Below are 12,772 nucleotides of genomic sequence, written 5' to 3'. Positions count from 1 at the left end.
TTACAAACCTGTTTAACTTTCTGCCACCAGTTGATTTAAAAAAGAAAAATGTTTTCCAGGGGAGTACCCCTTTAAAGGGCAGATGTTCCTTGGGGCACCTTTAGGGACCAGGGCCTCACTGCTACCTCTGCACCCCCTATAGCTACGTCCATGTATTCTCCCTTTTTCGTGCTGCTTCTGCTCATACTTGCTCCCAAGTCTTCTGCTGGTCCCTCCCAACATGGGACATGTGACCACGGCCATACCTCCCAACTGTCCCGGATTGAGCGGTACAGTCCCGTTTTCGGGGTCATGTCCCGCTGTCCCGGAATGGCCCCCTTCTGTCCCGCTTGTAAACAGGCCCGGCCCATACTGCAGCCGCAGTTTTATTTTTTTATAGGAAGCCCTAAGACAACACTGGCGGGGCTGCGCTCCTCTATCTAGTTACCTGCTGTCAGGAGCGCAGCGCTGTCACATTACCTCCTCCCTCCATCCTCTTACCAGCTGGCCTAGATGCTGATGGTATAGGACCTGTGATGATGTCACTATCAAGTGACCATCATGTGACCGTACAGGTTAGATGTAATGGTGGTTGAAGAATCTGTGTGATGCTGTGGAGGAGGCGGGGCTGAGCTGAGCTGGAGTGGAGGTCGCATGTCACAGCAGTAGTAAGAGGATTACATGAGGAGGAGGTTTGTTACATTGTGTCATCCCAGTAGTAAGGAGATTACATGAGGAGAAGGTTTGTTACAGTGTGTCACCTCAGTAGTAAGGTGGGGCATGTGAAAGGGCGGGACTAATAGGCAGAGTTAGAGGGGTACTCCCAATGGAAAATATATTTTAGATTAATGAATGTTGAATAACTTTCCAATAGCATGTTAATGAAAAATATTCTTCTTTCTATTGTATTTTTCCGGATCAGTCCTGTCAGCAAGCATTTCTGACTCATGCTGGAGTCCTAAACACTCAGAGCTGCCAGCCTGGTTTGTTCACAGCCAAAAAAGGCTGTGAACAAAGCAGGCTGGCAGCTCTGAGTGTTCTCCTTTGTGAACAAAGCAGACTGGCAGCTCGTAGTGTTTAGGACTCCAGCATGAGTCTGAAATGCTTGCTGCCAGGACTGGTAGGGAGACCCCTAGTGGTCATTTCTTCAAAGTGGAAAATTAAATAGAAAGAAGCATATTTTTTAATAACATGCAATTGTAAAGTTATTCTGCATACATTAATCTATAATATATCAAAAGTTTTTTTTGATGAGAGGTACCCTTTAAAAATCTACTGGTGCCAGAAAGTTAAACAGATTTGTAAATCACATCTTTTAAAAATCTTAATCCTTCCAGTACTTATTAGCTGCTGAATACTACAGAGGAAATGGTTTTCTTCTTGGAACACAGAGCTCTCTGCTGACATCATGACCACAGCGCTCTCTGCTGACATATCTGTCCATTTTAGGAACTGTCCAGAGCAGCATATGTTTTCTATGGGGATTTTCTCCTTCTCTGGACAGTTCTTAAAATGGACAGAGATGTCAGCAGAGAGCACTGTGCTCATGATGTCAGCAGAGAGCTCTGTGTTCCAAAAAGAAAACCATTTCCTCTGTAGTATTCAGAAGTGAATAAGTACTGGAAGGATTACAATTTTTTAATAGAAGTAATTTACAAATCTGTTTAACTTACTGGCACCAGTTGATTAAAAAAAAAAAAAGTTTTCCACGGGAGTACCCCTTTAAGGCTTTTGCCTAGGGTTGCAAAAGTTCTTGCACCAGTCCTGCCTGTAAGTTAAACTTCCCGGCTCTGCAGGATTTTCTTGTAAAGCTGGGTAGTAGCTCTCAGTAAATAACTCCGGCCTGTGCTGCATAAAATCTCTAGTCACTGTCTTTCATAAAAATCACTCACACTCTGTACAGAGCCCAAACCTCCAGCTTTTGCTATTGTACGGCTCCCATCATGCCCAGATCCAGCGGGACATTCCCATGTTGGGGTCATGTCCCATTGTCCCGGAACAGCCCCTTCATTTCCTATTTCTAATTTACTTACTGATGGCCGACGGGGGTCCGCTGGGGAGAGCAGTGTAAGAGAGCAATGGTTGCCGGGAGGTAGCGTAGTGGGTCGTGCAGCGCACAGGCACATCCTGTGCTTCATCAACATCCTAGCCAGGCATCAGGAGAGGAAGCGGCGGGACAGCTGGAGGACTGGAGCACGAGGAGGAGTCTAGGCGGCCCAGTCACAGCGTCCACATCAGGTATCTGCAGCTTTCGTACTCCACTGCTTCTCCGATTGGGGGACCTACTGCTTAGGGCTATGGCCTCTAGAGGTGGGTCCCGGACCAGAAGAGCAATGGGGCACAGGAAAGTATATGGCTGCCAGGGGGTCAATCATCTTTCTTCAAACGGTCACCGGATCCGGCTGGGTAATGTCAAAACTGGGCGCTCTCATATCCCAGCTGGACTCGGCCCCCATCTGATTCATTAGAATGAGCCGACTGAAGTCAGATAGTGTCTCCGGTCGGCTCATTTTTGCCCTGTATCCGGAATCCCCATACCCCGATTTCCAGTCCAGCCACTATATGACTCCAGTCGGCTCATTCAAATGAATCAGATGGGGGCCAGGTCCAGCTGGGATAAGAGAGTGCCCAGTTTTGACATTTCCCAGCCGGCTCCAGTAAGAAAACATGGTGTAAATGCACCTTTAAATAGGTATTTCCATTCCAAATGTACAGGCTTGGTTAGGGGCATGGCTGAGGGAGCAGTCAGGGGTGTGGCTGAGGGAGAAGTCAGGGGTGTGGCTGAGGGAGCAGTCAGGGGTGTGGCTGAGGGAGCAGTCAGGGGTGTGGCTGAGGGAGCAGTCAGGGGTGTGGCTGTGGGTGCAGTCAGGGGTGTGGCTGTGGGAGCAGTCAGGGGTGTGGCTGTGGGAGCAGTCAGGGGTGTGGCTGAGGGAGCAGTCAGGGGTGTGGCTGAGGGAGCAGTCAGGGGTGTGGCTGAGGGAGCAGTCAGGGGTGTGGCTGAGGGAGCAGTCAGGGGTGTGGCTGAGGGAGCAGTCAGGGGTGTGGCTGAGGGAGCAGTCAGGGGTGTGGCTGAGGGAGCAGTCAGGGGTGTGGCTGCGGGTGCAGTCAGGGGCATGGCTGCGGGTGCGGTTAGGTGTGTGGCTGAGGGAGCAGTCAGGGGTGTGGATGAGGGAGCAGTCAGGGGTGTGGCTGAGGGAGCAGTCAGGGGTGTGGCTGAGGGAGCAGTCAGGGGTGTGGCTGAGGGAGCAGTCAGGGGTGTGGCTGAGGGAGCAGTCAGGGGTGTGGCTGTGGGTGCAGTCAGGGGTGTGGCTGTGGGTGCAGTCAGGGGCATGGCTGCGGGTGTGGTTAGGTGTGTGGCTGAGGGAGCAGTCAGGGGTGTGGCTGAGGGAGCAGTCAGGGGTGTGGCTGCGGGTGCAGTCAGGGGCATGGCTGCGGGTGCGGTTAGGTGTGTGGCTGAGGGAGCAGTCAGGGGTGTGGCTGAGGGATGTCAGGGGTGTGGCTGAGGGATCAGTCAGGGGTGTGGCTGCGGGTGCAGTCCGGGGCGTGGGTGCGGGTGCGGTTAGGGGTGTGGCTGAGGGTGCGGTCAGGGACGAGGCTTGTCCCTCTTTTCTCTCAGCAAATGTTGGGAGGTATGCCACTGCAGCTAGTCGCTGCAGCAGGAGCAGTGGGAGATCGGTAAGTTATGTCTTCTTCATTTTATAACATTCTCAGTATTTTTAAATAAAATAAAATGTTGGATAACACATTTAACAGAAGCATTACGTTCATATCTAAAATTTCAGACCTTGCGCACCCAGCGTTAACAATGTGACAACCCATTAACAACATCAGAACAAGCCATCTTTAGGGTGGGAGAGAGGGTCTGTTTCCAGGAGTCCATTTTACGATAGACAGCTGACTAGACCTCTTGCTTTCATCTTCAATCAATTTCCAGTCGCAGGTCCTTTCTACCAATCTAGGTACAGGAAAAGAAGGCAGTAGGAGGCTAAACACTTAGGGCCACATTTATCATTGCAGTGCAAGTCAAGCATTTTTTTTACACCTTTTTCTTTGGGTGCTGATAATGTGTAGGAGCACCAAATTTATTAAAAGGTAAAATTTTGTGCAGGTCACATTTTCTCAAATGTCTGTCTACACATACACCAAAAAGCTACACCATGTCTGGGCTGGTGTAGTTTTAGAGACTTTTCAGTGGCTTTGCGCCTTTTTTTGCTCCTTTTTACAAAAAGGGGCAATGATAAATCCCTTCCATATCATGTCTATTGCCAAAATCAGTGGATTGCAACTTAAAATCAGCAGAAATGTGTAAACAAAAAGGGGCAAAAAAAGGCGCAAAAAACCCTGCTTGCGCCTTTTTTGCCCCTTTTTTAGACACAAAAAAACAGTCTAAAGACAATGATAAATTTGGGCCTTAGGGCCCATGCACACAATCGAATTTCTGAGAAGAAACTCTGCAGAGTTCCCTTTCTGCCAGTGGGATTCCGCTGCACAGTGCACAGAGTTGGAGCTTTCCGCTGCTGAAATTCCTCCTCCAATAGAATGAATAGTGTTGTTCGTGAATATTCGCAATGCGAATTTTGTTCGCGAATATCGCATATCCGCGAATTCGCTAATATAGCGCTATATATTCGTAATTTCACAGTACACATGACAGTGATCCCCCCTCTCTGCTTCCAGCTTGTGTGGTGTAAAGAAGGCTCTAATACTACTGAGTGAGACTGGCGTGCGAATGTTCGCATATGCGAAAATTAGCATATGGGAATTTTCGCATGTGCTACTTTTTATATATGCTAATTTTCGCATATGTTAATTTCCGCATGCGTGCATTTTCACATATGCGAAAAAAACGTGAATATTACGAATATGCGAATTTAACGAATATATGACGAATATTCGTCCATATATTTGCGAAATATCGCGAATTCGAATATGGCCTATGCCGCTCAACACTAAGAATGAATGTGTTTCGGTAGAATACGCAGCAGAATGCATTGCTGGCTCTGGGGAAATAGCCTTTGCCACCCACGGGTTCTTTGCCTTGAGTGTCTTCGGATGAAGATTCCGTGAAGAGAGCCGTACATTCTAGATATTAAAGTTAGGATTAGGGTGCATTTATATCTTTGGTTTGCGAATCCACACAGAGAATTTCAAAACCGCCTCCTGCCGTATCCCTGCCAGATCCGGGCCGTGCCCCATAAATTTCAATGACCTGTCCACAATCTGCTAATGTCTCCAGTTGGCTCCTTTTCCGACCGTATCTGTTTTTTTAACCAGTCTAAAAAAAAACACAGCAGACCGTGGTTTTCAGGCCGCTTAAAAACTGGATATGGTCGAAAAATGAGCCAAGACCCTAGCTGTCAGCTGTGAATGTACCCTTCTACAGGATTTTAAAACTTATGGCCTATTCATAAATATTAGATCCATGAAAGTCTAAGGGTCTATTCACACAGCAGAAATTCCGCTTGTGGAATTCCACCTCAAATTATAGCCCATAGACTTCTATGGAATTCCGCAAGCAGAAATGTAAAAGTGTGAATGGGAGTGCAGAATCCCATAGAAGAACACTGATCAAACTGAAAAGAAATTCAAAAAGAAAAGAACTTCCTCTGTAGTATACCGCAGCTGATAACTACTGGAAGGGTTAAGATTTTTAACCTCTTAAGGACCCAGGACGTATGGGTACGTCCTGGTTCCCGGTCCTGCGATATAACGCGGGGTCACACGGCAACCCCGCATCATATCACGGCGGGCCCTGCGTCATAGTGAAGCCGGGACCCGCCTCTAATAGCGCGCGACACTAATCGCGGTGCCGCGTGCTATTAACCCTTTAGCCGCACGCTCAAAGTTGAGCGGCTAAAAACTAAAGTAAGAGTGCCCGGCTAGCTCAGGGAGCTGTTCGGGATCGCCGCGGCATCCCGAACAGCCGCAGCACAGGAGGAGGTCTTCTTACCTTCTCCTGCGCTGTCCAATCGCCGAATGAATGCTTCAAGCCTGAGATCCAGGCTTGAGCATTCAATCGCCGAAAACACTGATTGATCCATTCCTATGGAGATGGATCAATCAGTGTAAAAGATCAGTAAATGCAATGTTATAGCCCCCCCCTATAGGAGCTATAATATTGCATAAGAAAAGTGTAAAAAAAAATCATTAACCCTTTCAATTATCCCTTCCCCTAATAAAAGTTTGAATCACCCAGCATTTCCAAGAATAAAAAAAACACAGTGTAAAAAAAAAATAAACATATGTGGTATCACTGCGTGCGGATATGTCCGAATTATAAAAATATACCGCTTTTTAAACTGGACGTTCAATGGCGTACTCACAAAAAAAATCCAAAGTCCAAATCCAAATAGCGCCCTAAACACAGAAAAATAAAAAAGTTATAGGGGTCCGAATATGACCATTTTAACCCCTTAAGGACCGATCCCTTTTTCACCTTAAGGACCAGAGCATTTTTTGCAATTCTGACCACTGTCACTTTAAACATTAATAACTCTGGAATGCTTTTAGTTATCATTCTGATTCCGAGATTGTTTTTTCGTGACATATTCTACTTTAACATAGTGGTAAAATTTTATGGTATCTTGCATCCTTTCTTGGTGAAAAATCCCCAAATTTGATGAAAAAAATGATAATTTAGCATTTTTCTAACTTTGAAGCTCTCTGCTTGTAAGGAAAATGGATATTCAAAATAATTTTTTTTGGGTTCACATATACAATATATCTACTTTATGTTTGCATCATAAAATTTATGAGTTTTTACTTTTGGAAGACACCAGAGGGCTTCAAAGTTCAGCATCAATTTTGAAATTTTTCACAAAATTTTCAAACTCGCTATTTTTCATGGACCAGTTCAGGTTTGAAGTGGATTTGAAGGGTCTTCCTATTAGAAATACCCCATAAATTACCCCATTATAAAAACTACACCCCCCAAAGTATTCAAAATGACATTCAGTAAGTGTATTAACCCTTTAGGTGTTTCACAGGAATAGCAGCAAAGTGAAGGAGAAAATTCTAAATCTTCATTTTTTACACTCGCATGTTCTTGTAGACCCAATTTTTGAATTTTTGCAAGGGGTAAAAAGGAGAAAATTTTTACTTGTATTTGAAACCCAATTTCTCTCGAGTAAGCACATACCTCATATGTCTATGTTAATTGTTCGGCGGGCGCAGTAGAGGGCTCAGAAGGGAAGGAGCGACAAATGGTTTTTGGGGGGCATGTCACCTTTAGGAAGCCCCTATGGTGCCAGGACAGCAAAAAAAAAAACACATGGCATGCCATTTTGGAAACTAGACCCCTCAGGGAACGTAACAAGGGGTAAAGTGAACCTTAATACCCTACAGGTGTTTCACGACTTTTGCATATGTAAAAAAAAATATTTTTTTTTAACCTAAAATGCTTGGTTTCCCAAAAATTTTACATTTTTAAAAAGCGTAATAGCAGAAAATACCCCCCAAAATTTGAAACCCAATTTCTCCCGATTCAGAAAACACCCCATATGGGCGTGAAAATTGCTCTGCTGGCGCACTACAGGTCTCAGGAGAGAAGGAGTCACATTTGGCTTTTTGAAAGCAAATTTTGCTCTGGGGGCATGCCGCATTTAGGAAGCCCCTATGGTGCCAGGACAGCAAAAAAAAAAAACACATGGCATACCATTTTGGAAACTAGACCCATTGGGGAACGTAACAAGGGGTTAAGTGAACCTTTATACCCCACAGGTGTTTTATGACTTTTGTATATGTAAAAAAAAAATTTTTTTTTTTACCTAAAATGCTTGTTTTCCCAAAAATTTTACATTTTTAAAAAGGGTAATAGCAGAAAATACCCCCCAAAATTTGTAACACAATTTCTCCCGAGTACGGCGATGCCCCATATGTGGCCCTAAACTGTTGTCTTGAAATACGACAGGGCTCCAAAGTGACAGCGCCATGCGCATTTGAGGCCTAAATTAGGGACTTGCATAGGGGTGGACATAGGGGTATTCTACGCCAGTGATTCCCAAACAGGGGGCCTCCAGCTGTTGCAGAACTCCCAACATGCCTGGACAGTCAACGGCTATCTGGCAATACTGGGAGTAGTTGTTTTGCAACAGCTGGAGGCTCCGTTCTGGAAACAGTGGCGTACCAGACGTTTTTCATTTTTATTGGGGAGGGGAGGGGGGCTGTGTAGGGGTATGTGTATATGTAGTGTTTTTTACTTTTTATTTTATTTTGTGTTAGTGTAGTGTTTTTAGGGTACAGTCACACGGGCGGGGGGTTCACAGTAGTTTCTCGCTGGCAGCTTGAGCAGCGGCAGAAAATTTGCCGCAGCTCAAACTTGCAGCCGGATACTTACTGTAATCTTCCGCCCATGTGAGTGTACCCTGTACGTTCACATTGGGGGGGGGGAACATCCAGCTGTTGCAAAACTACAACTCCCAGCATGTACGGTCTATCAGTGCATGCTGGGAGTTGTAGTTTTGCAACCGCTGGAGGCTCCGTTTTGGAAACAGTGACGTACCACACGTTTTTCATTTTTAATGGGGAGGGGAGGGGGGCTGTGTAGGGGTATGTGTATATGTAGTGTTTTTTACTTTTTATTTTATTTTGTGTTAGTGTAGTGTTTTTAGGGTACAGTCACACGGGCGGGGGTTCACAGTAGTTTCTCGCTGGCAGTTTGAGCAGCGGCAGAAAATTTGCCACAGCTCAAACTTGCAGCCGGATACTTACTGTAATCTTCCGCCCATGTGAGTGTACCCTGTACGTTCACATTGGGGGGGGGGGGAGAAACATCCAGCTGTTGCAAAACTACAACTCCCAGCATGTACGGACAGCGGAAGGGCATGCTGGGTCTTGTAGTTATGCAACAGCCGGAGACATACTACATTGACTGGGGATGCTGGGGATTGTAGTTATGCAACAGCTGGAGACACACTGGTTTGCTACTTAACTCAGTGTGCCTTCAGCTGTTGCAAAACTACAACTCTCAGCAGTCACCGATAGCCAACGGGCATGCTGGGAGTTGTAGTTATGCAACCACCAGATGCACCACTACAACTCCCAGCATGCACTTTAGCTGATTGTGCAAGCTGGGAGTTGTAGTGATACAACAGCTGAAGGTACACTTTTCCATAGAAAGAATGTGCCTCCAGCTGTTGCAAAACTACAAGTCCCAGCATGCCCATAAGGGCATGCTGGGAGTTGTGGTGGTCTGCCTCCTGCTGTTGCATAAGTACAGCTCCCAGCATGCCCTTTTTGCATGCTGGGAGCTGTTGCTAAGCAACAGCAGGAGGCTGTCACTCACCTCCTACTGCTGCTCCACGATGCCGCCGCACAGGACAGTCCCCCGCCGCCGCCGTCGCTCCTGGGGCCCCAATCCCAACAGGGACGCCGGGGATCGGGGTCCCAAGCACCCGGGGTCTTCTTCCCGCTCACGTCCTCCGGAAGAGGGGCGGAGCGGGTTGCGGGAGTGACACCCGCAGCAGGTGCCCTGATTGGCCGACGAATCAGGGCGATCGTGAGGTGGCACCAGTGCCACCTCACCCCTGCAGGCTCTGGCTGTTCGGGGCCGTCTCTGACGGCCCCGATCAGCCAGTAATTCCGGGTCATCGGGTCACTGGAGACCCGATTGACCCGGAATCCGCCGCAGATCGCTGGACTGAATTGTCCAGCGATCTGCGGCAATCGCCGCCATGGGGGGACATAATGACCCCCCTGGGCGATATGCCGGGATGCCTGCTGAACGATTTCAGCAGGCATCCGGCTCCGGCTCCGCTCCGGCTAGCGGCGGGGGCCGGAAATGCTCAGGGCGTATCCATACGCCCTCGGTCCTTAAGGACTTGGAAACGGGGGCGTATGGATACGCCCTATGTCCTTAAGGGGTTAAACGTATACATTTTCCTGCATGTATTCATGATTTTTTTCTGAAGTGATACAAAATCAAACCTATATAAGTAGGGTATCATTTTAACCGTATGGACCTATAGAATAAAGATAACTTGTCATTTTTGCCGGGAGTTGTAGTTTTGCAACATCTGGAGGTCCGCAGGTTGAAGACCACTGAGAAGGGATTGACAAGCGGAGAGTTCACTCGAGTATAAGCTGAGGGGGGGCGTTTTCAGCACGAAAAATCGTGCCGAAAAACTCGGCTTATACTTGAGTATATACGGTAATTATTTTGTATTACAGAGATATTGGAGCACCTTAGTTACATGGCATCTAATAGTATGTGCACAATTAGGTCTCTTTTCTCATGAATTCCATGTTCAAACCTTTGAGGTGTAGCAAAGAAAGAAATGAGCAATGGGGATTTAACCCTCTATAAACCTTAAATCTGAGGATCACACTCATGTCAAGGATTTGCAGCCAATACTTTCCTTATCTTCCTTTTTTTCCAATAAAGAATGTCTGTGTAATATGCGACCTGCTCTCCACTGGCAGCTGATATATCCGGGTATGTGGACACGGTGTATTGTTCCAATAGTGGAAACATATGTCATGTGGTAGAAATTCTAAGACTCACCTTTAAAGGGATATTCCAGGAAAAAACTTTTTTATATATATATATATATATCAACTGGCTCCAGAAAGTTAAACAGATTTGTAAATTACTTCTATTAAAAAATCTTAATCCTTTCAGGATTATAATATATATTAAAAAAAAAGTTTTTTCCTGGACAACCCCTTTAACTTCCATCACATGTTTTACTCTTTCAGGGTAGGGTCACAAAAGCCATATTTTGCTGCAGCTGATTTACCTACCTCAAGTCAATGGGTAGGAAAAGACACAGCAAAATATGCAGCAAAGTACGGCATGTGTGATCCTACCCTTTTTATTGTGGTTTCCGATGTGGATTCCAACAAGCAAGTAATATGTTAGAATAAGTGACATTCTCTGAAAAAATCATTGCACTCAGTATGGTGAGTATTTCCTATTAAAAACAGTACACACATTACATGCATTTGTAATACATAATACACACCATTAGAGACGAGCGAATCTACAGTAAATTCGATTCATCACGAACTTCTCGGCTCGGCAGTTGATGACTTATCCTGCATAAATTAGTTCAGCCTTCAGGTGCTCCCGTGGGCTGCAAAAGGTGGATACATTCCTAGGAAAGAGTCTCCTAGGACTGTATCCACCTTTTCCAGCCAACGGGAGCACCTGAAAGCTGAACTAATTCATGCAGGATAAGTCATCAACTGCCGAGCCGAGAAGTTCGTGACAAATCGAATTTACTGTAAGTTCGCTCATCTCTACACACCACCAAAATACATGCCGAAAAACTCCACTTGGAATGCGTCATAGAATAAAAACTGTGAGCCATGTGTTGGACTTCTACATTGACCAAGCAATCATTTGACTTATGTCAATTAGATAATTATTAGGCACCCAGGCTACATGGCTTATACATTGACCGGCGTTGTTTGATTTAAATTACATTGTGACTTTTGTATAATTCTGCCAGTGGAATTAACTATGAAATGTTACACAAGAATAGCAGTTCTGATAATAGTCCCAATGAATGCCAGTGTTGTCTACTGTTGATGGGATAGCAGTAATAGGCCTTCAATAGTCCTTACCATGTGCTTTGTAACATGGTGAGAGTTCTGTGGACCTGCACATATAGGATGTATTCTATTGCACCCATGGTAATTGGTGGGCCATACAGCTGACAGTCTTTCTAAGCACATTTTGTAATTTCATGGTCATTTTAGTAATTCTCTGGTTCGTCCCCACTCTTCTAAGCCTGGGGTCACTTATACTGAATAATGTACAGGAGTTCAAGGGGAGATGACGGGGGACGTTGATCAGTTTGATGCTCCCTTTGCCTGGATCCGCCCGGCCGTTCTGACGATATCTCTATTTTTTCCTATATGCTAATGAAGTGCTAACTGGCACAGGCGGGGTAACTGGCACTATGCTGTCACTGACGCCGGCCACAGTGCCGCCCAGCTCATAAATATTCCTCCCCTCCCTCCACCTCGCCCTCTTCATTACAGAGCGGGGAGGAGAGGGAGAGGCGGAGGGAGGGGAGGAATAATGATGAGCTGAGCAGCGCTGCAGCGCCGGTGACGGCATAGTGCCAGTTAACACCGCCTGTGCAAGTTAGCACTTCATTAGCATATAGGGAAAAACGAAGATATCGGCAGAACGGTCGGGCGTATCCGGGCACAGTAGGCATCAAACTGATCAGCGCCCCCCGCTGGTAAGTGCGGGGGGAGCAAGCTGACAGTTTTCCTTTAAATAACAATAAAAGCTCTGCTGCGGTCCTTTCTATTATTACCCTTGTTTCCTATTCCCACTAGAGCGCCCTAGACATAAAAGAGGACAATCAGCCTCTAGTTATATAGGTGTTAATCATATTCTTTAAGGAATTACCATGTGATAATTTGTTGATCTTTATCTTCAGACACTGAATCCCATAGGAAAGCATAATGCAAAGATCTCTACAGAGAGTCTACACATACCGTAAACTCGTGCCACGTCCTTCTAGTGTTGGTTTACGGATTGCTCCGAATTCCATGTAATTGTCTCGGCACAGGAATGAATCCCTTTTAAATACTTCCAGAAGCCATGTCTGTTCATTTTATTAGCTGCCAAAGACAGTTCCGGGATTAGAGATCTATTGACCCTGCCCTAAGAGAGGTGTAATATCCACTTGTTTACATCTCCGGCTTCTTTCAGACACAGCAGGGGCAACATGGTATGTTAGAAGATCTGGCGGCCTCTCAGAGAGACACCTGCCTGTGGTACATGCCTGTCATTCCATGGGACCCTCAGATGAAATCCGCCATGCACAACAGTTCA

At 46.1% G+C, this 12,772-nt stretch overlaps 1 protein-coding gene across 1 annotated transcript in view; it reads left to right on the top strand.

Moving 5' to 3' along the window:
• The first annotated feature begins 567 nt into the window (after positions 1 to 567).
• Positions 568 to 12,772, top strand: part of SCN4A (sodium voltage-gated channel alpha subunit 4) — a 108,566-nt gene continuing 96,361 nt past the window's right edge. The window contains exon 1 of the mRNA XM_056547843.1: positions 568 to 671. The gene's annotated coding sequence lies outside the window, so the exon portion shown is untranslated. The remainder of the gene's footprint in view (positions 672 to 12,772) is intronic.

This window comes from Hyla sarda, chromosome 12 (assembly GCF_029499605.1).
Source record: "Hyla sarda isolate aHylSar1 chromosome 12, aHylSar1.hap1, whole genome shotgun sequence".
Taxonomy (NCBI): Eukaryota; Metazoa; Chordata; class Amphibia; order Anura; family Hylidae; genus Hyla; species Hyla sarda.
This window is presented reverse-complemented; position numbering and strand designations above follow the sequence as displayed.